This window comes from Apteryx rowi, unplaced genomic scaffold (genome assembly GCF_003343035.1).
Source record: "Apteryx rowi isolate R43461 unplaced genomic scaffold, aptRow1 scaffold_699, whole genome shotgun sequence".
Taxonomy (NCBI): Eukaryota; Metazoa; Chordata; class Aves; order Apterygiformes; family Apterygidae; genus Apteryx; species Apteryx rowi.
In genome coordinates this window covers 345,908-369,749 of record NW_020450981.1, presented here as the reverse complement: position 1 = coordinate 369,749, position 23,842 = coordinate 345,908, and the positions used below count along the sequence as shown (strand labels likewise).

Genomic DNA, 23,842 nt, shown 5'->3' with positions numbered 1-23,842 from the left:
TGGGTGTTTTGTGGTGGGGAGCATGGGCTGGGGCTGTCCCTGAACTCCTGGGTTCCCCCTTCCATTGCAGGATGTGGATGGGGGAGGCACCTGGCGAGGGGCCAGTGGTGCTGCATGCTGCCCAGAGTTTGTTCACGGCATGGCTGGAGCAGGGCAGTCCCTCTTTCTGCATCTGGGCTGCAGCACCAGGGATGGAGCCAGTGCCTGGACATAGCTGTGTGCCATCAGTCCCTCAGTCCAGGCAGGTTTCAGAGCAGCAGGGCTGTGCGGGGTGGGCAGCAGTGCCCAGTGGGCACAGGCAGCCCCCAGGTGGGGGGATGTAGCTCAGTGGGAGAGCGCTTGCTTTGCATGTAAGAGGCCCTGGGTTCAAGCCCCAGCATCTCCACCTGCGTTTTCCTCCCCAAAGCTGTCTGCCTGGCAGCAGCTAGGTTGCAGAGTCCCCAGTGAAGGTACCCCAGAAAACCCACTTGGGTTTCTTCTCAGGCTGACAGTGAAATCCTCACAGCTGTTTTCCTTTTCCTGGGCCCTCACAGGGCCCATCCCTGCTGCAAGGACAAGCCAACCTGGACAAGCATCACACTTGTGCACTGCTGCCTCTGTTGTGCCCCGATGCACCAGCCAGGCAACAGCAGTGCCCAAAAGAGGGGCTCGTCTGGGAGTTGAACCCGGGACCTCTCGCACCCTAAGCAAGGGTCATACCCCTAGACCAACAAGCCAGCAGCATGGTTGGGTTTCCCCCCAGCCCAGCTCCTGCACTGTGTGGGTCCAGGCACAGCACAGGGTGTCTGCAGGTCCCAGTGCTGCTGGCGCACAGCTCCTCTGCACGCTGCCCTCTCCCTCTCCCAATGCTCTCCATCCATTAGCTCCCCCATCCGCCCCTGGGGAGGATGGAGAGTGAGAAAAGGGATCCATCCAGCTCTCCCACCCCGTATGTCTCAGATGCTGCTTCCCCAGGGCTGCAAAACCTGCAAGACCTGCATGGCCCAAGTGGGGCCAGGGCTCCTCCTGCCTTCAGGCTGCCCCAGGGCCAGGGGGTCCCAGCCAGCGTCTGAGTTTCAGAACTGCGGGAGCTGCTGCCTGGGGGACAAGGGACAGGGCTGGGGCTGCTCTGGTCCCTGTCCCTCCTCCAGCCTGGATATTTCCCTGAGGTCCCTCTGCAGCCTGGGATGGCCCAAAGCCCCCAGCTCCAGGGTCCTTGTGAGTAAAACCTCTTGCCATGAGCAGAATTTGAAACTGCATAGCTGTAGCAATCCTCACCATCGTACATTGAGGAGCTGGCGATCTACTAAGTTATCTTGCATAGGCACAAGCCTGTGCTGTGCTGCGTTATGCTGCACGTATAGCTTGTCCTTCAGACCTGTGTTGTGTCTCACAACAGTATCTCTTGGCCATTGGATAAACTTGGGCAGCTGATTGTAAGGAAGCAACTGTGGGCAGCTCCTATTTGGCACTGGCAATTACACCAACTGCATGTCCTTGCCGGTATTCAAAAGTGCAGCAGCAAGTTCTCATGTGAATGCCCTTTTTGTTTGACAGTAGAAATGAGGAACAGAATTGTTTCTTTTAAGAAAAATCCTGCAAGAGAGCAAAAGACCGAAATGTTGGGTAACGTTTCGACAGACAGGATCTGCGTGGTGTGCTGTGCCCTGATCAGAGGTTCATCTGATGCTGCACAACTCTGCCTACCCAGCATCGAAAGGGATGTAAGATTAACTCTGCTATTCTAACTTTCCTTATCGTATTAGCTTCAATAAATGGCACTTTAAACTATACTTTACCGAGTCTGAGTGCCTTCTTTCCTGGGATCTTGATGAACCAGCACCTCTAGGTGTAAAACAGCAGGGAAATCCTACCATATTTAAGTCCAACTCCTTCACCCCTTGGCCACCACAGCCCTGCACGCAGGCACTGCAAGTGGTGTGGGAATGTCCCCCCTCCTGCCCCAGAGCATCCGCACCCAGGGCTGGCAGCAAGGCCCTTGCAGGAAAACCAGCCTCTTGGGCGTTGGGGTCAAAGCAGGTGTTGCCAGCCCCCCAGGGCACCCCACATATCTGGTGCACAAGAGCTGGGTGACATAGGGGTGCACACAAAACTGCCTTGTCTTTCTGGAGGTGATTCCTGCCTACGGTGCAAGAGATGCTGAGTTCAGCTTCCAGGTGAGCCTTCTTTTGGGGCCCGGGGCCTCAGCAAAGCCTGCACATGGGGGCCAGGGCATGGCAAGGGCAGCGGTACCTGGCACAAAGAGGGATGGGGGGGCCAGTCCAGGTTTGGTGTGTCCCCTCCACTGGAACGGTTCCTCTGACATCCAGGAGTGATGTGCCACCCTGTGTGTGTTGGCAACAGTGGGAAAACACAGAAAGGGTCAGAGCTCATCCACACCTTGGTGGGGAAAGGGCTGCTGAGGATGGCAGAGTGGGGAGATGCGGGCACCCTGTCCCCTGGTGGGGAGCACTCCCCAGGCCCCTGCTGTGCACAGTGCAGGTGCTGCAACAGCAGTACAGCCAGGGCTCTTCACTGGGCCATGTTCCCACAGCAGCTCAGCTTGCTGCCCCTGCACAGGCGCAGGCAGCCCTTGCCCTGGGAGCTGAGTCCAGAAAAAACCTCCCCTGCCCTACAGCTGTCTTCCCAGTCCCAGAGTGGGAAACCTCCTCCCCAGAGGCTGGTGGAGGAAGAAGGGAGGTTTGCTTCCAGACACCGGCCATTTCACCAGCGCAGGAGATGGCATTCTGGAGAAAAGGCATGTGGAGATGCTGGGGCTTGAACCCAGGGCCTCTTACATGCAAAGCAAGCGCTCTCCCACTGAGCTACATCCCCCCACCTGGGGGCTGCCTGTGCCCACTGGGCACCGCTGCCTGCCCAGTGCAGCCCTGCTGCCCGGATGCCCGCCGGTGCTGGTGGACTTACAGCCCGTGGTCGTGGCCCATCCCACCCCCGGTGCTGCAGCCCGGATGCAGGAAGAGGCACCTCCCTGCTCTGGCCATGCCACTGACACACTCTGGGCAGCACGGAGCTTTGCTGGCCCTGCACTGGGCACCTCCCCAGGCAGGAAGTGCTGGCGGCTCCCTGTGCCTGGCACTCAGCCCCTATGCCCCATCCTGCTGCCACCCTGGCACCTGCGGACCCCCCTGGAGCCCAGGGCTGGGGACACAGCCAGGCCCCACCTGAGCCCTGCCGTGGCTGAGTGACAGCAGTGCCCAAAAGGAGGGCTCGTCCGGGAGTTGAACCCGGGACCTCTCGCACCCGAAGCGAGAATCATACCCCTAGACCAACGAGCCACAATGGCACAGCTGGGCACCCCAAGCCCAGCTCAGGTACCCTGGGGCCCCTGCACCTCTTGGCACTTTGTGGGGCCTGGCAGGGACCCAGTGCTGGTGGTGGTGGGTGGGCATGGCCCTCTGGCAGGAGCCTTTGCAGATAGACCCACACTGCGTGCCCCACAGCCACGGGGCCTGCATCTCCTCAATAGCACAGGTACCTCACCATCCCAGGGTGGCCCCTGTCCCCTGTCACGTCCCCTCAGAGGCATCCATATCCCATGGCCCCCAGGACAAATGGCACCTGGCTCCCCCACCCCACATGCTTGGGTGGGCTTTCCCCTCCAGCCCGACTGGCCTCCAGGGCTCATCAGGGGCAGCCTGAGCCCTGGTCCCATCCCTGGGTCACCACTGCCAGGCTTCTGACCCCAGACCTCTGCAAGGTGTGACGGCACACCTAGCAGGGGAGAGGCTGCTCTCAGGGACCTGTGGGCATGAACGGGCCATAGCGGCCCTGACCAGCCTCACCTGGGGCCCCCACCCACAACCCTGCCCATGGGCACAAGAGCCCTTCAGTCCCAGCCCCGCCGTGCCCCAGCCCACGGGACAGCCCCAGTGCAGGTCTGTGGGTGATGGGGTGGCAGTGGGATGGGTCACAGGAGCTGCAAGTGCCAGGCACAAGGAGCTGCCAGGGTCCCAGCATAGGCATCACTGGAGACAACATCCACAAACCAACATCAGCCTTCGGGGGGAAATGTCATTCCGTGCACCCCTGGCTCAGGGAAGCAGCTCTGGCACTGTCATCCCCCAGCTGCCTGCAAAGAGCACGGCCAGGGCTGTGGCCATAGGGTCTCTCCTTCACCCACCCCCTGTTTTCGTGTCTCTCTGAGAGAAGCCGGATCAGCTCATGCCACCAGTGCTGCCTGCACAAGGAGGTGCCTGGCACAGGGCCAGCAATGCCGCATGCTGCCCAGAGCTTGCAGCTGGAGCAGGAAAGTGCCTCCTTCTGCATCTGGGCTACGGTGCCAGGGCTGGACCTGGCCACTGCTGCAGGCCATAAGTCAGGGCAGCAGGGCTGCATGGGGTGAGCAGTGGTGCCCAGGGGGCACAGGCAGTCCCCAGGCAGGGGGATGTAGTTCAGTGGGAGAGTGCTTGCTTTGCATGTAAGAGGCGCTGGGTTCAAGCCCCAGCATCTCCATGTGGCTTTTCCTCCCCAAAGCCATGCCCAAGGCAGCAGCTGCAGTGGTGGGAGAGTCCTCCCCTCCCCACTGAGGCTTTCTCCCAGGAAAGCCCTTGGTCTTCCTCTGTGCTTGCAGAGCTTGGCGTGTAGCTGTTTTGTTTTCCCTCCCCACAGGAGCTGGGGACAGTGGGGTGTGTGGGGTGCACGTTTTCTCCATTTCCCATGTGGCGCATTGCTCCTGGGTCTTGGTCCTGTCCCATCCTGGGATGTGCCAACCTGCACAAGCTGCCCATCCTCTTGTGGTGTGCTGATGTGCCCCAGCCCTCCACATGAGCTGTGCTGGGGTCCCACACCCCATCTGGGCACGCATGAGGCTGGTGTTGGCCAAAAGAGGGGCTCGTCCGGGAGTTGAACCCGGGACCTCTCGCACCCAAAGCAAGAATCATACCCCTAGACCAATGAGCCAGAATGGTGCAACAAGCCCCCTCCTCAGCCCAACTCGGGCATGCCATGGTCCTGTGGTTCCTGGCTGGCTGAGGGTCCTGATGGATTCCAGCACTGGTGGTCCTGGGTGGGCTCATCCCTCCAACAGGAGCATCTGCAGTTAAACTGGCAACTGTGCCCCATGGCTGTGTGTCCTGCATCTTCCAGGCAGTGCAAGGTCCTCACTGTTCCCTGGATGACCACTGTCTCCCACTGCTGGTGCAGGATGGGTCCCATCTCCCTTTGCTCTCCAGCCATCAGCTCCCCCATCTCCTCCCGGGAAGGAGGGAGAGGACAATCTGGAGGAGCCACCTGGGACAGTGGGGAAAAGGGATCCAGCTCCTGCACACTGTACACCTCAGCTGCTGCCCAGTTTTCTCAGGGTGGCAAAAACTGAAAAACCCTCCCGTGGGGCCAAAGTCCATACTGTTTTGGGGATACCACAAGGCCAGTGGGGTTCCCATGATGAACTTCCCCAAAGGGGGCAAGGGACAGGGCTGGGGCTGCCCTAAACCCTAGCTCCCTCCTCCAGCCCAGACTTTCCCCTCAAGCCTTCTCTGTGGCTGGGCTCCTCCAGCACCAGTCCTGGACCCTGTGAGTAAAACCTCTCACTGTGAGCATGATTTGAACTTGCATCAGGGAAACCCCTACTGGACTTCAAGTCTAACACCTCCACCCCTCGACCACCACAGCCCCAGGCACCCTGGGGTGCATGGGAACCTGCCCCCACCTGCCCTGGGGAACCCAGGTGGCCCCAGGGCTCACTGTGCACTGTCAACACCGCTGTTGTCGGGTCCCCCCCTTCCTCCCGCCACCAGTCAGCCTTGCTTAGTTTCCTGTGGCTGGCAGCGGGGCCCTTCCACAAAATCCAATCTTCTATGTGCTGGGGGCAAAGGGAACATCGCCTGCCCCTCCAGTGCCACGGGCATCTGGGACACAAGGACTGGGTGCACACAAACCTGTGCCAGTCTGGCTCGTTGGTCTAGGGGTATGATTCTCGCTTAGGGTGCGAGAGGTCCCGGGTTCAACTCCCGGACGAGCCCCCCTTTTGGGCACAAGCACAGCCCCTGCATGGAAACCAGGCCACAGCGAGGGCAGTGATGCCTGCCATGATGGCCGTGGGCAGCCTGGCTGCCTTGGGCATGTCCCAAAAGCCCCGGTAGATGGTCCCCATGAGAGAGCTGGGAGCGATGTGCCGTCCTGTGCCTGCATGGGAAACAGAGGCAAAACCCAGAAAGGGCCAGGACTTGTACCCTTCCTCGGTGGGGAAAGGGCTTTTGGGTGCAGCACTGGGGATGGCAAAGGGGGTGATGCCAGCACCACACGCCCCAGCAGGCAGCTCTCCCCTTGCCCTGTGGCACGGCCAAGGCCCCTGTTGTGCACGGTGTGGGCATCGCAATAGCAGCGCAGCCTGGGCTCTCGGCTGCACCACAGTCCCGCAGCAGCTCGACTTCCTGTCGCTGCACAGGTACAGGCAGCCCTTGTTCCAGGGGCTGCGGCCAGGAAAAAAATCCCCTGGCCTGCCCCAGAGCGGACCTCCCACTCCTGCAGTCTCTTGACCAGATGAGAGCTGCCGAGGGAGCCCCTGTGTCTGCACCCCTACGACCCCAGAGCTGACAGCTCCCAGGGGGAGGAGGGGCGGGGGGGGGAAGGACCAACCAGAAGGTTTTTATGGGAATGAGGGAGAAACCTCAGGCCCGGGAGAGAACCCAATCTCTAGACAGCAGAGGGAAATCTCCTCCCCAGAAGCTGGGTGCACCACTGCAAGGCAGCTTTGTGGAGAAAAGGCACGTGGAGATGCTGGGGCTTGAACCCAGGGCCTCTTACATGCAAAGCAAGCGCTCTCCCACTGAGCTACATCCCCCCACCTGGGGGCTGCCTGTGCCCACTGGGCACCACTGTTCACCCCACACGTGGCGCTTGGAACACCCACCAGAGCTGGACAAGTTTTGTCCCGTGTCATGTCCAGGCGCTAGCCCTAGACTTGCAGCCTGGATGCAGCAAAAGGAACCTTTGTGCTCTGGGTGGCGTTGTGGACCAAAGGGAGCAGCACCGGCTCTGCTCAGCACCCTGAACATCTGGGATCTGAGGACTGGGTGTCCAGAGGCTATAGCATCCTGGCTCGTTGGTCTAGGGGTATGATTCTCGCTTAGGGTGCGAGAGGTCCCGGGTTCAACTCCCGGACGAGCCCCTCTTTTGGGCATTGCTGTTGCCTGGCCAGTGTATGGGCCTGAGTGCTGGGGCCAGGGCATAAGGAGGGCAGCAGTGCCTGGTGTAATGGGGGCAGTGGCCTGTCTGGGTTTGGCATGTCCCTTCAGCCAGGACAGTCCTGGGTGAACAGGGAGCCATGTGCTGCCCTGTGCATGCGTGGGAGAGAGCTGAAACACAGGAAGTTCAGGGCCCATCCACTTTCTCGGTGGACAGAGGACTGTTGGGGACAGCACTGGTGATGGCAAGGCTGGGTGATTCTAGCATCACATCCCCCAGTGGGCTGTTTTGGGGGGAAGCACCTTGCTGCCAGCCCTTGGGAGCAGGGTTGAGCTGTGTGTTTGGCGGGGGGGGGGGCACGGCAATGGCTGGTGAGGAGACTTTCCCAAGCAGCCCCCAGGCTGGGGGATGTAGTTCAGTGGGAGAGTGTTTGCTTTGCGTGCGGCCCTGGGCTTCAGTCCCCAGCATCTCCAGGTGCTGCTTCTCCCTCTAAAAGCTGTTTCCTGGGGAGCATCTGCATTGGTGGGAGAGTCCCTGCTGAGGTCCCACAGAAAAGCCTTTGGGTTTTCTGCAGGCTGGGCTTGGATTTCTTCCCAGGCACATCCAGGCTCTTGAGAAATCACTGTGGCTGTTTCCTGTTCCTGGCTCCAGGAGCTGTAAACAAGGGGTACGCAGAGCGCATGTTGTCTTTGCTTTCCCCATGGCATGGGGCAGTACATCACTCCCAGCTCTTGCTGGACCATCCAAGCTGATGTGATGTGTCCAACAAACCAGGCTGCCCATCCCCTTTGCACCAGGTGCAGTTGCCCTTACTGGGTACCCAGCTGGGGCCACATGAGCCAGCTGAGCAAAAACAGTGCCCAAAAGGAGGGCTCGTCCGGGAGTTGAACCCRGGACCTCTCGCACCCGAAGCGAGAATCATACCCCTAGACCAACGAGCCACGATGGCACAGCTGGCTCCCCCTAGACAACCTTGGGAGCCCCCCAGACTGTCCCTGCCCCCCCAGCCCTGGTCCAAGGAGACCCTGCCTCTGCCCCATCCGCAGTGCCAAGACAAGGGCAAGGAGAGAGCACAGCAAGGTGCCAGTGGTAAGGCTTTTCCTCTGGGCTTTCTCATTCACTTGGGGCTGAATGAAATGGCCAGGGGATGGCACCATTAAACACAAAATTTCTGTACCTAAGTGCTGTGGCTGTGATACTAGTAGGAGGTTTTGACTGCAGGGATGAAGGGCTCTGGCCATCTCTCTAGCCTGGCTACTTTACAAAGATGGTGTGCAGGGAATGACACCTGCTCCAGAAAACTCCCTGCATTTTCTCTGCTATGAGACAGTGATGTTTGCTGGCCTCTCCCATGTAGTTCTCCATTGTCCTCTATAGATCTGTGATAGCTCTAATGGAAAAGCATCTGGCTTTTACTTGCAGGTGCCAGGGTTTGAGTCCCTGTGTCAGCCAGAGCTGTCAAATGCATTGAGTCCTCTATCCCTTGCACAAAGGACAAGGGGGACCTGGAGCAGCAGGTGATAATGAAGCATATATGAAATGCAGAAAGGGCTGCCATCCATCCACCTTCTCCAGCTCTGTGTACTCCCAGCAAAGCAGCCTGCTCCCCCCACCTCCAGCCCTTGCTCACCTGGCACAGGCCAGGTACTGGTGGTCTCAGCCCAGCAAGGTGGCACCCCCCCGCCCTCCATCCTTGCATTTTGTGAGGGCACGGTTGCACAGCTCTGCCATAAGAGTGAGGGATCAGCACCACGACTTGCTCCACTGTGCTTTCCCTTTGGGGGCCCTGAGGGTGGGTTTTTTTTGCCTAGGGGAGCTTTCCAGTACAGTTTGCCAGAGTTTAAATGCTGCTGCCTCAGGAAATAGTTGCATAGGGCTAAAAGCAGTCCTCATGGCTTTCAGATTGTCTTTGTTTGAAAGGTGGACTCAGGTGCTGATGGGCCAGAGATCCAGCGCAAGACCAGGGTCTCACCATTGATGGAAACAGCCAGTGCCAGAGGCTAGGGACAGCCCTAGCAGTGGGTTCCTTTCACAGCTGGCACAGCTGGAGGGTGCCTTCCCTGTCTGACTTCTGCCTCAGACACGCACACATGAGCCAGGCGCACGGGTGATGCCCTGGGGATGCCAGGGTGGGAAATCAGGAAAAAAATGAGACTGAGGAGCCCATGTCCATGTGGTGCAGGGGATAGCGGCAGCCGGGGCAAGGTCTCAGCAGGGTAAAAGAGGAGCAAGCTGGAAAGTCTCCGCAGGGTGTCAAGGCCCCAAACCCAGCTGGCCCTGGAAGGGGAGATGCAGGAGCTTTCCACAACTAGGCAGCCTGGGTGAGCACTGAGGGTGCTCTTGGTGGGATCTGAGGGGACGGGTTTTTGGGGTCAGGGTTTCCTGGACTATGGCACAAGGCAGAGGCCATGCCATGGGACATACAGTGGGGGGGAGAGGGATGGGGTGCCTGGAGCCAGGTGAAGGCTGAGTGCTGCTGGGTCCCCCCAGGATGGCATGGGGGCGAGGGGCACAGGGCAGCAGGGCGCCATGGCTTAGCTGGTTAAAGCGCCTGTCTAGTAAACAGGAGATCCTGGGTTCGACTCCCAGTGGTGCCTGGGCTGGGGGGACTGTTTTTCTCCCTGCCCCACACCTGCTCTCACCTCCAAAACCCCAGCCCTGGGCTGAGGGCACCACTGGAGGTTTCTGCTCCTGCGCAGACAGAGGAATCCCAAAGCTCAGATCAGGTGCTCAGGGTCCAAGGATGGAGCCCCTCCACCTCTCTGTGCCCTGTCCCAGGGCAGCCTTGCTCTTGGGAGGAAGGAGAGCTTCCTTACACTCTGACTTCCAGCGTGGGGACTATGACCCAGTGGTCAACATTTTGGCAATACTGTTTAGTGCCAAGCTTGTTAGGATTTCCCTGCCTGCAGCCTGTGCCTGTGGCCTCCCGTCCTTTTGCCCTTTGAGGATGGTCTGGCTGCATCTTCTCTGTTACCCACTTTTGGTGGAGGAAGACGCGACTGGCCTCTTGTGGTCCTGGTTCTCTGTGTCCCTGGGACTGATACGTGCTTGGCTGGGGTCAACCGCAGCTCCCAACTTCTCCACCTATGGCCAGGGCAGTAGGCAAGTTCATTTTGGAGGAAATTTGGCTCAGACAGAGCACTTCTTAGGAAACAAATGGTTGATGTGGAAATGTAAGTTCTGTAAGAGTCACTGCTTCTCTCCCCTCCACTTGACAGCTACTGAGAGGAGCATAGGGAAGGTCAGCATTCACTCTTTGGGTCAGTTATACCCTGTGACATACTCAGTGACCTGGGAAGACATGTAAAAGTGAGAGTATTTTAGCCAGGTAATTGCTTCTTGCCAGAGGTGTGCGCAGGGCTGGCAGTAATGCTGGGCGGCTGGGCAGCTCGCCTTTGCTCAGGCACAGCACAGTCCAGCTCTTTGGGGTGCTGAGAGCTGTGACATGACCCAAACTATCTCCTAAACTAGGGCATTTGGGAAATATATACCTTGCTGGCCCAGCTGCTCCCACTGTCTTCCTCTTCCATTTACAAGTGTGACCACTGCTGAATCAAGCAGAAAACCTTCTGGGCACACCAGATGTTTGGAGGTGGTGATAGAGACCTACAAAAAAACATAGTAAAGCCTGAGGCACACGTTTTTATTGCAAAAAAAAAAAACAACCATATCTCCTGTTCACTCTGCCCTGTGTTTTCCTCTGAACAAGGAGATGAAGGGGAAAATAGAGAGGGACAAGTGAATGGCAAGCATCATTCTTGTCCCCCTTGCCAGCCCTGGATGCTGCCCACCCTGTGATAGCTGTTCAGGCTTGCTCCATCCAGCTGCTCATTTCCATGGCCATGGAGACATATTTTTCAAAGTTCTCCCTGCTGTTCAGCCAAGCTCTTTGGAAAAATCCTCAGAGCTCCAAAGAACCAGTTGCATGTTTGGATTSTTTGGTCAAATAGAAAAAAAAAATTACTCAAAATAACTTACTGAACATCAGACGAGGTGGCCGAGTGGTTAAGGCGATGGACTGCTAATCCATTGTGCTCTGCACGCGTGGGTTCGAATCCCATCCTCGTCGGGCCCCTGTGGTCTCCTGTCTCACTTGCACTGAGCAGGAGCCTTTTGGTGCAGGGTCTGTTGTGCAGCCCTGTATGAAGCAGTTGGTTGAGCCCTACTGCGCTGCACCCAGAGAAGGTCCGGGCTGTCTCCATCTTTTGCTAGCTTTCCCTCAAGTGCAGCTTCAGGCGGCTGGGCCATCCCAGGCAGGGTATGCAGGTGCCCAGATCTGTGTGAATATCATCCCCTCCTGGCCTTCCCCTCCTGCTCCTGCTGTCTCCCTGATGCTGGGCTCTGTGGCTTAGTTAGGGAAAGTATCTGCGTTGCAGGTGGGGGATCCCATTCAGAGGAAAACACCCGCAGAAGATGCACCACCAGCCTTGGTGGGCTGCGTGGGGCCATGTCTGCTCCAACCGGCACAATGTAAAAGCAGTGCAGTGCCCTGGTGTGGAGAACAGGCACTACCCTGTTGCACTGGGATGAATCCATGCACAGCTGGCTTCCTCCTGCCTGTCTCTTTTGCTCTTTCATGTTAAATATCCGTCTCCATCTGGATTAATGGCCTCACTTGCTGAATCTGCTCTTGGTTGCTCAGGTGCTTTCATTGGCCTTCTGCATCAGGATGACGTGCAGGGCCCCATGCGTCCTGTGTGTGAGCAGAGTGCCATCCCACCTGCATGGGGAGAGACCTCTGTTCCTCGAACCCACGTGCTGGCCAGCTGCTTTGCCTCCAGCTGACCACATCTCCTCTGGGAGTCAAAGTGCCAATCAGCGGGGAGCCTCCATTGGCAGGGAAAGCTTGCAACAGCCCAGGGGTGCCAGCCAGGGAAAGAGATGTTGGCACACACTGAGTCCGGGCATTGCTTTTTTTTCCTTTCTGTCCTGATTCTGTGATCCAGTTTTTTCCTCTCCACATCTTGCACCCTTGGGATTCACCATCACACCGATGGAACAAAGCTGCATCTCGCTGAAGCATCTCAATGTCTTAGCAGTGCTTTTCTGAGAACAGCAAAGATGCCATGTATTGGCAGCTCCCCCCTGTATATGTGGCCATGTTTGCTGGGGAAGTTCCTAGGGAGAGGACAGGGTGAGTTACTCCAAGATGAGGATGGGAAAGAGGAAAAACACCTGCTAGTAGGTTTTTATTGTTGAAATCCTAGAGGACATGCAGAAAGGAAAGTCTTGCACTTCTCAGAAGGTATCTGTGCTTTGACACAACTTGTGCTGGGTGTGCCTGCCACTCACAGTGAGAGGTCAGACACTCTGCAATCTCGAGGACATGGGCAAAATGATTACAGTGTTCTTCACATTTCCATAACAGGGAGAAAACACTGGCTTGCACCTCACACGGAGGCCACGGTGATTGCAGAAATGTGTTGTGCCAGCCTTGCAAATATCTTCCCCCAGTCTGACCCCTTCTTTCTGCAGATGAGGATGTGGCAAAGCAGTGCTGTGGCTTGGAGGCAAGGCAAGAACACCAAGGCATAGCTGCCCATGCTGGAAGCCCTGTGCTTGCTTTTTGGCTTTTCCTGGGGCTGTGTTTTCTTCCCATGCCTTAAGGGGATGCCCCTGGGGACCAACTGGGAGTTACTTCCCTCTCTGCTGACTGTTGCTCCTTCTCTCATTTAACCTCTCCTGAGTGAGAAATGATGATCCGGCTGTGGGGAAATACCAGCCCTGTCCCATCCCATTGCCATGAGACACCCCAGTGCTTGGCCAGCCCCACCATCCTGGAAAAGGTGGATGAGTACGCTGCAGGACAGCAAGGACCACCCGCACGAGGGATAGGGGAGAATTCTGGGGGAAAAAGGGTGGGTTTCAGAGCCCAGCATTACAGAGCCAGGGAAACAAAAACGCACAGCAGGAGATGGTGAAATGGGAAGAGCAGGCAGTGGGTGCATGCTCTTCTTCAGGTGATGCCTGAGGTTGTCCCCATGCATGACATAGGGGGCTGCAAGGCATGCATGGGGGTCTGATCCACTCCCTTTCCTGCAGCAGGATGGGGACCTACAGGCTTATAGGGCAGAGATGGCTGGAAGAGGAAATGATCTGACCCCATTGGGATGGCCTTCAACCCTGCTATGCCATGTCTGCCCTGGCCCACTTCTGCCCCTGCTCCAGTGTGCAGTGACAAGGTTTGCTGGGGGGCACACACTCACCTCGGTGACACTGTGAAGCATCAACCCACCCAAGGACTGGGCAATTACAGGATGCATGGGGCAGCATGAAACCAGATTGCCTGCAGCCTCGGGGAGGTGTGTCACAGCTTGAGCTTGGATCTTCCTGGTGGCACCGGCTAGGCTCCGCTTCCTGGGCTGTTGACAGGGATGAGGCCCCAAAATGCCTTCCCCATTGCCATCCCAGGGCCTTGGCACCCCTCCATGAATCCTGTCTTGCAGGGGAGGGTGGCTCCATAGCCCTGCAAGGTGTCCCCTGCCACCAGCAGCCTGGTCTTGCCCAATGGCCAAAACTCATAGTGGGGGGCTTTGGAGCCTGGCGCCCCCCGGCCAAAGCCAGATGGAGGGTCCCATTTCCCAGCTCTGTAGGAAACATATTGTGCAAAGCTCAGCAATTTCCATAGGAGGATCTTTGCATTAGTAAATATAACTGTCATCAACATTTCCACCTGTTGAATCTGAAAGCTAAGGAATCTGGAGTTAAAACCAGGCCAAGGAAATCTTTCCAGGCTGCAGTGTCCAGAAAACAAGCCCGGAAGGTAACTCCAGGATCTCCTCTACCAGCAATACAGAGAGGTGTGCATCTTCCTACCCATACCAAGGGCCTTGGCTTTCCCCATCCTCCTCTGCCCTTCCACAGAGGTCACCCACCTCCTTCTCTATCTTCCCCAGAAATCTGAACATTGCAGGGACCCAGGGCCAGGCAGGGTCTCTCCTCTCTCATCCTTATCCCCTCCTGGCTGCTTTCCTTCCCTGGATTTTCCAGGAGACGACTGTCTCTTCAGCACAGCAAATTCATGCACGTAAGCAAACACAGGTGCACATTAGTGCAGCAATTGCTGCACTTCAGCAAGCAACCAGCAGCCTCAGCTCCTTTCCTAGACCTTTCACAGATACCAGGAACCTGCTGGTGTTATGGACATCTCTCCAAGGGGTGAAACATGTTAGGACCCTAGAAAAATGAGGATGTTTTAGCATTCATGGGAAGTTTTTTGCTTGAGGCTCCCTGACAGGGATGAAGGGGGAAGCCTGTATGTGTCAGGGTGCTGGCTCCAAGCATCAGGGCATCCCCTCTTGCCCATCACCTGCCCCAAGCACCCCGTCACCACCCTGAGAGTGGTCCCCGTGCGGTGTGCTCACAGCAGGTCAGCTGCAGCCCCAGGGCAAGTGCATGCCAGTTGTCGATTTTGGGCTTCCTTGGAGACAGGATGCAGTAGGCACAGGCCTGTTGCTGCTCCAAAATGTGCTGCCTTCTTTGACTTTCATGAGAAATTTCAGGCCAGAGGCAAACTTTCACCCTCTAGCCTGTGTCAGAGACATCCAGCCCTTGGATTGCCGGAAATCAAAATGCAGAGCAGTGAAACTGGGGTTGCAAAGTGCTACAGAAAGGGAAACACATCTTTGCGGGTGAGGCATGGTGGTTATTGGTCTCAGACCATGCATGGTTTCTTCCCATGCTCTTACATGCAGGAAGAAACAGGGCTGAGATGACAACACATTCTGAATCCACTGCAGAAGCCATTAGAATGGGTCTGACATGCTTGATTAGATGGTGTTTTCTTGGTTTTATTGTTCCTCCAGAGAAAGTCGGGTTGCAACCAGAAACTGCTCATCTTCTGAAATGAATAAGAGTTACTAAAACCAGTCCTATCTCTCTCCCGCATATCTGCATTTCCAGGAAGAGCTTTTTCCTGTATAGTTTGCCTTTGGTTTAATCCCATTCATTACACAAATCTGCTTATTTTAACTGGCTAGCATGTGCCTTTTGTTTCTCCTTTCCTCTTCTCCAGACAAAGGACTTATTTCAGTGCATGGATTGCTCATGTTCAGAATTTTTCACTCTTTAATTGCCCCCATGCGTGTGTTTTAAGCCTCACAGCATGCACTGATATTCTACTGCAATCATACATGATCTAATGTGAGCAGTTGCACCTCAAATACTTAAACTGAACTGGGAAACTGAAACACACAGTGAGGCTGCAAATCAGAAGATCCCAGCCTGTGTTGGAAGTCTCCCCAGGAAAATCTTTTTTTCTGGGAATCAGGAGGATGCACAATCAATCAGAGGCACAAAAAAGAGAAGGAAGACAATCAGTGAAGGAGAAGAAACCCTTAGACTGTGGGTCCAGGACCTACCTGTGACATTTTTGTTTTGTTATTCAAGAGGGGGAAAAAGCAGTTACCTGAACCCTGTGAGTTATCTGAACCCACAGCCCTCTACCTCACTCCTGCAGGCTGCAGGGCTGCCTGTGGCTGAAGCACGTGTCCTCCTCTGCACCACTGAAAAAACTGATTTCCCCTTCCCCATTCCAGAACAAGGTTAAAGTGAGCTGTGCTTTACCCCAGCACCTCTAAAAGGCTTTTTTTGCCTTGGCAGGCAGGGCAGGAAGGAGTCACTAGGGACAATTCAGTGCTATAAATCTTGGCTGTACAGGGCCACATCACCTTAGTGACTCAAGCGACCCTACAAAACCCTACAAGGCATGTGTTCAACAATGATGCTGAAAATACCTGGCTCCACACATGCATTTCACACATCCCCCCAGTCCTGTCGGGATTTATGCTGGGGTAGAAGATTTTTATGCTTTCATCTGGTCTCTGCTAGCATTAAATGAAAAGCTTTCTTCAAACTTCCTGTGCCCCTGCTTGGTACCAAGTCATTGACTCCCTCTCTCCAACATGCAGATGACTCATGTTTAAGTGCAGGTCGGGACTTCTGTGACTCCTCAGCTGTTTGGCAGCTAACAGGGTTTTAGCAGAGCAATCTGGTGTCACGTGGCAGCCCGTAATTAAAATGCCTTGTCTATGTCAGTCCATCCCAGTAAAAAAATAGCTGTGAGCTTCCAGTTCACTGCTCTTAGCCTATCCAAAGAGCAAGATGGAAAGGTTTTTGGCCTCTGGAATAGGCTCACTGAGCAAAATAAATCAGTTTAGGTGTGTATCACCTTCAGGAATGGACTCCAGCATCTACTTTAACACCTTTCTGTGTCTTTGATTAGTTTGTGTTTAAAATATTATATACCTTCCAAGCAGAATTTGTACTGTGGGCATGAGGAATAACAAAAAAGATGAAATCTTCTAAGGACATGGAGAGCAGGTCCAAAAATGTAACAATTTGATTGTGCTGGAACAGCTTAACTCCGGGTGCTCCCCCTCAGTGTCGTGTCCATGTCTGTACTATGTGGGCACATTGGGAAGGAGAAGGGATGTTCAGTGCTCTGCCTGGCTGCGGAAATGTGCTCACCACCCTCATTACTGCCTAATTTTTTGTGTTGCTCTGGCATTTTTCCCCAACTCTCTCATGGTTCTTCACTGCCCTTTGTCTTTGTGGCTTTCCTGATTTTCTTGTCATTTATGAGACCGTGTGAGGCTGACACAGTGCAGGAAGCTGGCCATTTTTCTTAGGGTTTGTGTCTTAGAGATGCAGGTTTCTTGTGTTCAGCCTAAATCCCTGAACTCATGAGTTCACCTCAGATATGCTTGAGAGCTGAATTCCCAAGAGGTTTATGGTTGTGCTCAGAAAGAGGTGGGGAGGATGTGTGCCAGGGATGTGCCTGCCCTAAATTCTGCTAAAACATTTCCCTGCCTCACAGCATAAGACCTAAAAAGTACTTTGGCCTTAGGAAGTAACATAATTACTGCTTGTAGCTTGAATCATTTCAATCTTACTTAGCATTAAATTGAAGCAAAACATAACAGATGAAAGGGGAAACTGTTTAATCAGCTGGGGGAGCTTTCCAGGCAAAAACTGCTGTTTGCTGAAGTTTCACGTGGAAGGAATGCGCCTGCTCCCCTGGGGGTCGGGGCATGGTATAAAACCCTTTGCGGCGCCCAGCCCTGCCATCCGCTTCCCCAGCTGCAGCCTCCTCTGTTACCTGGGTAAGTTGGGATGGGTTCTGTCTCCTTCTCCGGGCTGAACTGCTGCTCTTACTGCTTTTTTGTGCTTTGTAAAAGTTCAAGGTTTGTTACCTATCTCCTGCCTGGGGAGGACATTGGGGAAGGGTTTCTTTCTTTTGCAAAATGAGGCGTCAGGGTTCTAAGTGCAGCAGTCGTGGGATGCCGGACTTAAAGGTTTAAGGTGAGGGTCTCTAATCATATAGCCAGCTGCATCCTTCACTGTTTTCCTTTTTAAAAATAAATTAGCACATTCCCAAGTTACAGGGATCAATGTACCACCCTTCAAGGAAGGGCAGCAGAGGTCCCTTGGATTTTGGGATGGGATAGCTCTGCTCATATTAAATCCAGCTCACTCATGCTGATTTAGGTGGGTTTTATTACAGCTGGATGCGTTTTAATGAGCATTTTGTTTGATGAAGACTTGCTGTCAGCTTTCAGTCCTGCCTTTGAGGGCAGACAGTGTGCAGCTATGGATCTGGTCTCAGTGCATTTGGCATGCTGTGCCTCTCACTGCTCAAAACACTTACAAGCAGCTCCATTTTCCATTTTCTACTCTCTGACATTCAACTTTCTTCTTATGCAAACTCAAACTAGCCTCCTTGGTTTCTCGCAAGAGAGTTACAGGACAAGGGAAGGGGGGAGCTGACTTCTGCCAAAACCGCCTCTATGTCTTTTGGAAAGTCTTCCTTCGAGGGTTTCTGAACCATCCACACTCAGCCTCTGGCTAGTTCTCTTACACTCTCATTACCAGAGCTGCTGAATTAGGGATCAGCAGGAACAGTCCAGCCTCTGCCTCGTGCTTATGCCTTGCTCTGACTTTCAGGTTTACCTCCTCGCAGAGCAATGTCCTGCTATGACCTGTGCCTCCCCTCCTCCTGTGGCCCAAAGCCACTCGCCACCAGCTGCAACGAGCTGTGCTTCAGGCAGTGCGGGGACTCCATGACCATCATCCAGCCCCCCACCGTTGTGGTGACCTTGCCCGGCCCCATCCTCAGCTCCTACCCACAAAACACAACGGTGGGATCCACGGCATCGGCGGCTGTTGGGAGCTATCTCAGATGCTGTGGGGTGCCTGTCACATCCGGTGGCTCCTGGGGGCTGCGGGATGTGGGACTGCTGTGCCTCGGTGGTGGGCTGTAGAGGTTTTCCTGCTGGTGCACCTCATCCCACTGATGCCAGCAGAACAGCCACGTAGGAAAGGAAAAATGAAATACAGAAAAGAGACCTGGGAAGAGAACTAAGAAAAAGTCTGTGGGTTTCCAAAGTGTGGGAGGCACCCACAGCTCCTCCCAAAAGGAACAGAGCCATGTGAAGTTGCTGTCACTCAAGATCGTGCCTCTGTATATCTTTCTTGTTATGCTTTACTTAATATTTCCATGTAGGTGTCCCATCCTACGGTGTTTCACAGCATTTGCTATTGGCTGGGCTAAAATGCTTATAGCTAGCTGTAGATGGAAGATGATAGTCATGGGCTACAGGGGCAATGGGGACAGAGGAACACATTGTAGGGATCAGTTTGTCCTTGAGTGGGAGATTATCCATTTCTTTACTGAGCACTGGAAATACATTTGTACTCTGAACTGATTTTTTCTACTTTTTCTTCTCATTAAAGACATACTACATCATAGCCTGAGTCTTCTGGTGTTCCTTTTGCCTCCAATCTGAAGTGATAACCCACTCTCCTGGCAACTTATTGCTGTGGGAGGGTTTTCTTTTCTGACTGAAATGGGAATTTCTGCTGCTTAGCTCCGTGCTGTGGGTGTAGTTCACAGCATCCAGCCCAAAGGGGACTTTCTTAGCCTGGAAACCTCTCCTGTTGCCCCATAATGACAATCTGCTTAGTGGCATGGCAGGGAGGACTTCCTTCCAGAGCAACCTCATTGCCTGTTCCCTTGAGGAGGTGGGAACATGAAGGCTGGACATTTCGAAATGGCCTTTTTCTTGTTTTTTCAGCCATTTTTTTGGTGAGCTAAGGAGGGTGGATGTGGGGCCCAGGGAGAAAAGGCAGATATGGGCTTCTCAGGAGAGGCTCCTTTGGATGGTCACCGCATGCCCAGCTCTGTGCTGGGTTGGAGTAGAGCTACCTAACACTGCTCAAAATGAATACAAAAAAATTTCCCTTCCATATGTCTCAAGGGCATTTCTTCAGCTCTCCTATCTCTATAATGCTTTATGAAGATAAAGAGTCAAAGCTTCTTAAGATATATGCCAGTGACAAAACCAGACATCAGGCATTAGGCTTGTCATTCTTACTCTTTACACCAGTAAGTGGAAAAAGGGGTCTTAATACAAATAAGTATGTAATAACTCAAACCTAGAGAGCAAAGGTGCCGGAGTGAGGCATGTGAGACGTCTGCATCTGGCTATATCTCTTCATGAAGCAGCAGAAAACATTTTGTTCTGTGCTGCTGCATGCGCACATATGCATGCATATATAGGTATGTGACAGAAGCATTTTGCCTTCATTGAGCCACATGAGTAACATGAGCCTAACATATACCTATCTCCAAGTGCTAGTTCAATATGACGGCTTTGGAAATGCCATTCCATCCTGGCTAGGCATGCACCTTGTCCAGTAGCCCATGCCTGCAGCAGCATTCCCCCTCCTGTCAGTGGAAGGGGGGGTTCCAGCAATGCAAACACGGTGTACAGTTACCCAGGCTTTCTCTGAACACAAAGACATTCAGAAGCCTAACTTTGTCAAAATCTGCAACTGAGCACCTATTATTGGAGATATTATGGGATGAAGCATCCTAAAATTTCTCAGAAACACCAAGTGTGATGGACACTCAGGCCTTTGGTAACACCATCAATAAAGATATATAAACATAGTTATAAAGACATGAAGAAAAAACTATAATTTCCCCACGCACTCTAGATACAAAGGTAAGAGTTGGAACAGCTCTCAGTAGTGAGCTTTGATGCGTTTCTGGATTGAGCGACCTGCAGTTCCCTCCATACATGAGCTGGTCAGTTAGTGACCACCTATGAGTTACAGAGCTGCCAGTATGAGGATGATTTAAGGGGTAAATTAACTGTGGATGTTGTCACCTGGTTGGTCAGCTCATGGGTGTCCCAGGGGAGCAGTCCAGTGTCACACACACACATGCAGACTGTCACAGCCCAGAGGATAACCCCATCCCTGGCCACAGCCCAAGCAAGCTCCATCCTTAGATTTTCCCAAAGACTAGGATGTATGACTTCTACTGTGGGATGAGCTGGCTGAACAGTTTAGACGAATTTGGAGAATAATTATTTTACAGGGAGAGGGTGCAGACGTCTCCAGGAAAAGACATTAGGCATTGAATGAGCCTCTTTAAGATGCCTTGTACCATCAAGCAGAACTTTTTCAACTGATGGAAGGAGGATAAGGACACGACTAAGACTTCCATGGATATTGTTTAAATCTTCTTTCATACTATGAGCATTTTGGTAATGTGACACTTTGCATAAAGTTTGTGAGTGTTTGTAGAGAAAGATTATGCTAAGTTTGAAAGCATGCTGGTCTTCAAAAGCCTATGATCAAGCTCAGCTGGTTTTATTGCTCAGAAGATCTTCACAGAGGAGCTCCTAATTTGGAGATAATTTACATGGCTGTTGCTCTGCAGTCAGAGCACCAGAAGAACAGAGATGTGGATTCATATCCCTACTCCAAGGACTGCTCAGATGTTTTTATACAAGCTCTAAAAATTGTCCTTGGAGAAGAGAAGCAAAATCCTACCAAACATTGCAAAGTGGAAGAGCAATGGTTCTCTAGCAAAAGACTCATTAGAAAGCCATAGGCATCTGGGGTTTGTATGACTGTCTTTCATCTGTTTGCTCAGCAGGACAGTCCAGGATTGGGCAAGGGAAAGGAATAACATTTTGAGAGGACTTTTTGTGGAATGATTCCACTGGTGAAGTTGTACAGATTTTTCTCTGAAGACCCAGTGTCCCAAAGGAGACTAAAATCTGCATGCATCCTTGATTTGACTTGAAAAATGTGGTGCAGCCGGAGTCATGGAAGTGAGGACCTCAGGGTCCTGCAGGGATCCTCATCCCAGGGGACAATGGCTCCCTGTCTCCCATGGGTGCTCTGACTCCCTGCCCAGGAGCCCTGTGGTCTTGGCTCCCAGCTTAAGTGCTGTCCTGAATTCACTCTGCCACATATCCCCCCTAGCTAGTACTTGTCCTGGGCAGGACCCCACAGACCTGCTAATCAGGCCCTAAAATACAGGTTCCTGCAAAGATGGTGGAGCAAAAGGCCCTGGTGAGAAATAGAGAGTTGCAGACCAAGACTGAGGGTACATTTGCAGGAGGAGACACAGCCCAAGCTGAGCTGAAAAATAAAGATTAGTAGATGGAAGTATGTACATGGAGGGACAGAAATAGGTCCTGGGTTTTGGTCCCGGCATTGCCTGCTTCATGACAATAGCAACAGAAGCATTTCTCGGAAAAGCTTGGAGCGTAGCTCAAAAAAGACCCTTTGGCCATGCCTGGATCTGTTGAGGTTCATGTCTTGTACTCACATCCCATCTTCCCTCACATGCTCATTTCCTCAGAGGAAACCATCTCCCTGTTATCACTCAGCATCCTCCTCCTGCAGCAATCATCGCTTCCTGGAGACAGCTATTTTCTTACGTTTTCTCCTATCCTTTGCTTTAATGAAACCAACTGCACCAGCAAAAATTACAGTGCATGAATGATGGTGGGGTAGTTCAGCTCAACAAGGAGCAGCTGAAACACCCTGGCCTGAGAAGGTGACGGTGGCAGCTCCCAATTGCAGGATCACATCCATGGGGATGTAGATCTCGTCTTTGGGGAGTGTGTAACCATGGGGACACCCCAGCCTGTACCACTGCACTTAGCAAATGGGCTCACTCAGGTTTCTCTGCATTTCTCTGCTTGGGGAAGCTGCCAGAAGCAGCCAGTGAGCATCTCCTGCAAAGAGCAGGTACCAGGGAGAGCCAACAGCTCCAGGCAAATGCAGTGGTGGGTGCTGGGTTGCATTGCTCCTCTGCGGATGGAGGAGAGGGAGAGGAGGAGGGATGAAATCATGGTTTGGGTTGGAATGATTTTTTTAAATAGAAAAATAGAGAAATATCACAGAAAAGTGAGGATTAGTGTGAATGGGACTGTTGGGTGTGGAGGCCCCCAGCAGCACGAGGCAGGCTATAAGGACGGAGGGATTGATGGTGGCTGGATTAGCCGGTGAGCAAGATTCCAGCACATCTACGTGCAGTTTCCCTGCACACCCAGATTAGGAGACAAGAATCCTGGTGACTCACAGCAGTGGGACAGGATGAAGAGACAGATCCACCACCAACTCCTACAAGGCAGGAAAAAGTGCATCCCTCCCCAACATGCCGCCATCAAGCTGTGGGCAAACCCAGGGATGCAAAGTGGCCTTGCTAGGCTGCGTCCCTTGTCTTCCTCGCCACAGCAAGGACTCCTGGTCAGAGCACTTGGGGACACACGTCCTGGAGCCAGCCATGTGGAGACAGGGCCCCTGGGGCTGGGAGAGTGTGGGCATGAGGGGATACATGGGATTTGTTTGCCCCCCCAAATCCCCCTTCTTTTCCATGAGGTTTCACACTGAGCCTTGCAATGCAATTTCCCACAAAAGCAGAGAGGGCATCTGCTCTTGGGCTTTAGGAAGAAGAGGGAAAATGGTTGCAGAGCAGAGATAACAGAGAGGAGAGGGCACTATCAGGACAGCATCCTGGCTTGAGGCACTGACTGCCGCACCCACAGATTAACTACAGGGCAGGGGCTTGCTGTGGTTTCACTGGGCGCCCTGTCCCCTATGCAAGGCCCCTGTGCTGAGCCCAGCAAGCCAGACAGGCAATGACTCTAGCACCCCAGGGAACTCCTTGCCGAGTGCTCTGATTCTTCTCCAGGTCTGGAAATCCCATAAAGCAGGAAAATAACAGGTCTCCCCACTGTGTGAGTCACCTGGGAAGAAGCACACAAATCAAAAGGCACCAGCGTCCTGGTGTGGCCTTCCTGGTGCTGCCCATGGGAGTGGTGCTTGCAGGGCTCTTGCCCTTGCAAGCCTGCAACCCTGCTTGCTCTGCCAGTGCTACATCTCACCCTGAGTCCAAATCACCTCCAGACACTGCTTCCAGCTATTCCCTACCACCCTTTTTCCTCTGAATGTCTGCCACCTGGGAGACCAGCCCCAGGGGAAGGTGCTGCTGCTAGAGAGACAAGGATGAGTGCAATGAAAACATAGCTCAGATCCAAAAGCTTGATAAGGTGCTGCTATTGAAATAGTCAGGGATCTGAGTTTTAAATTCAATAGAAGTTAAATATTCCAAGGCTGAAAATTCACATTTTTTAAGTATTAGGTATCTGCACATTTCCCAAAGCAGAGCAGGATAATCTGCTTATTGCTGGGTAGAGATGGCTGTTGCTAGTGCTCATCATGTAGCCTTGAAGAAACTGGGCAGCTGAAAGGGATCTTGCAACAGGGAAAGCACAAGGGTGCAGTACCCTCCCTGCCCACTCCTCCCCACAGCTCCATGACTTGCATCATAGGGAAGAGGAGAGAGATTTGACCGCACAGCCTACAGCCAGTCCTTCCTTCCTGGTTCCCCTGGGCCCAGCTGGCAACG

At 53.7% G+C, this 23,842-nt stretch overlaps 11 non-coding genes across 11 annotated transcripts; 5 read left to right on the top strand and 6 right to left on the bottom strand.

Annotated features, from left to right (window-relative positions):
- Positions 1–313: 313 nt before the first annotated feature.
- TRNAA-UGC lies at positions 314–385 on the top strand. Its single transcript has one exon. It is a non-coding gene; the product is annotated as a tRNA-Ala (tRNA).
- A 259-nt stretch (positions 386–644) lies between these two features.
- On the bottom strand, positions 645–716 carry TRNAP-AGG. The gene has a single exon. It is a non-coding gene; the product is annotated as a tRNA-Pro (tRNA).
- Positions 717–2,742: 2,026 nt separating this feature from the next.
- On the bottom strand, positions 2,743–2,814 carry TRNAA-UGC. The gene has a single exon. It is a non-coding gene; the product is annotated as a tRNA-Ala (tRNA).
- A 389-nt stretch (positions 2,815–3,203) lies between these two features.
- TRNAP-CGG lies at positions 3,204–3,275 on the bottom strand. The gene has a single exon. It is a non-coding gene; the product is annotated as a tRNA-Pro (tRNA).
- Positions 3,276–4,827: 1,552 nt separating this feature from the next.
- On the bottom strand, positions 4,828–4,899 carry TRNAP-UGG. The gene has a single exon. It is a non-coding gene; the product is annotated as a tRNA-Pro (tRNA).
- A 989-nt stretch (positions 4,900–5,888) lies between these two features.
- Positions 5,889–5,960, top strand: TRNAP-AGG. The gene has a single exon. It is a non-coding gene; the product is annotated as a tRNA-Pro (tRNA).
- A 749-nt stretch (positions 5,961–6,709) lies between these two features.
- TRNAA-UGC lies at positions 6,710–6,781 on the bottom strand. Its single transcript has one exon. It is a non-coding gene; the product is annotated as a tRNA-Ala (tRNA).
- A 255-nt stretch (positions 6,782–7,036) lies between these two features.
- Positions 7,037–7,108, top strand: TRNAP-AGG. The gene has a single exon. It is a non-coding gene; the product is annotated as a tRNA-Pro (tRNA).
- An 886-nt stretch (positions 7,109–7,994) lies between these two features.
- Positions 7,995–8,066, bottom strand: TRNAP-CGG. Its single transcript has one exon. It is a non-coding gene; the product is annotated as a tRNA-Pro (tRNA).
- Positions 8,067–9,648: 1,582 nt separating this feature from the next.
- TRNAT-AGU lies at positions 9,649–9,722 on the top strand. The gene has a single exon. It is a non-coding gene; the product is annotated as a tRNA-Thr (tRNA).
- Positions 9,723–11,112: 1,390 nt separating this feature from the next.
- Positions 11,113–11,194, top strand: TRNAS-GCU. Its single transcript has one exon. It is a non-coding gene; the product is annotated as a tRNA-Ser (tRNA).
- The last annotated feature ends 12,648 nt before the right edge of the window (positions 11,195–23,842 follow it).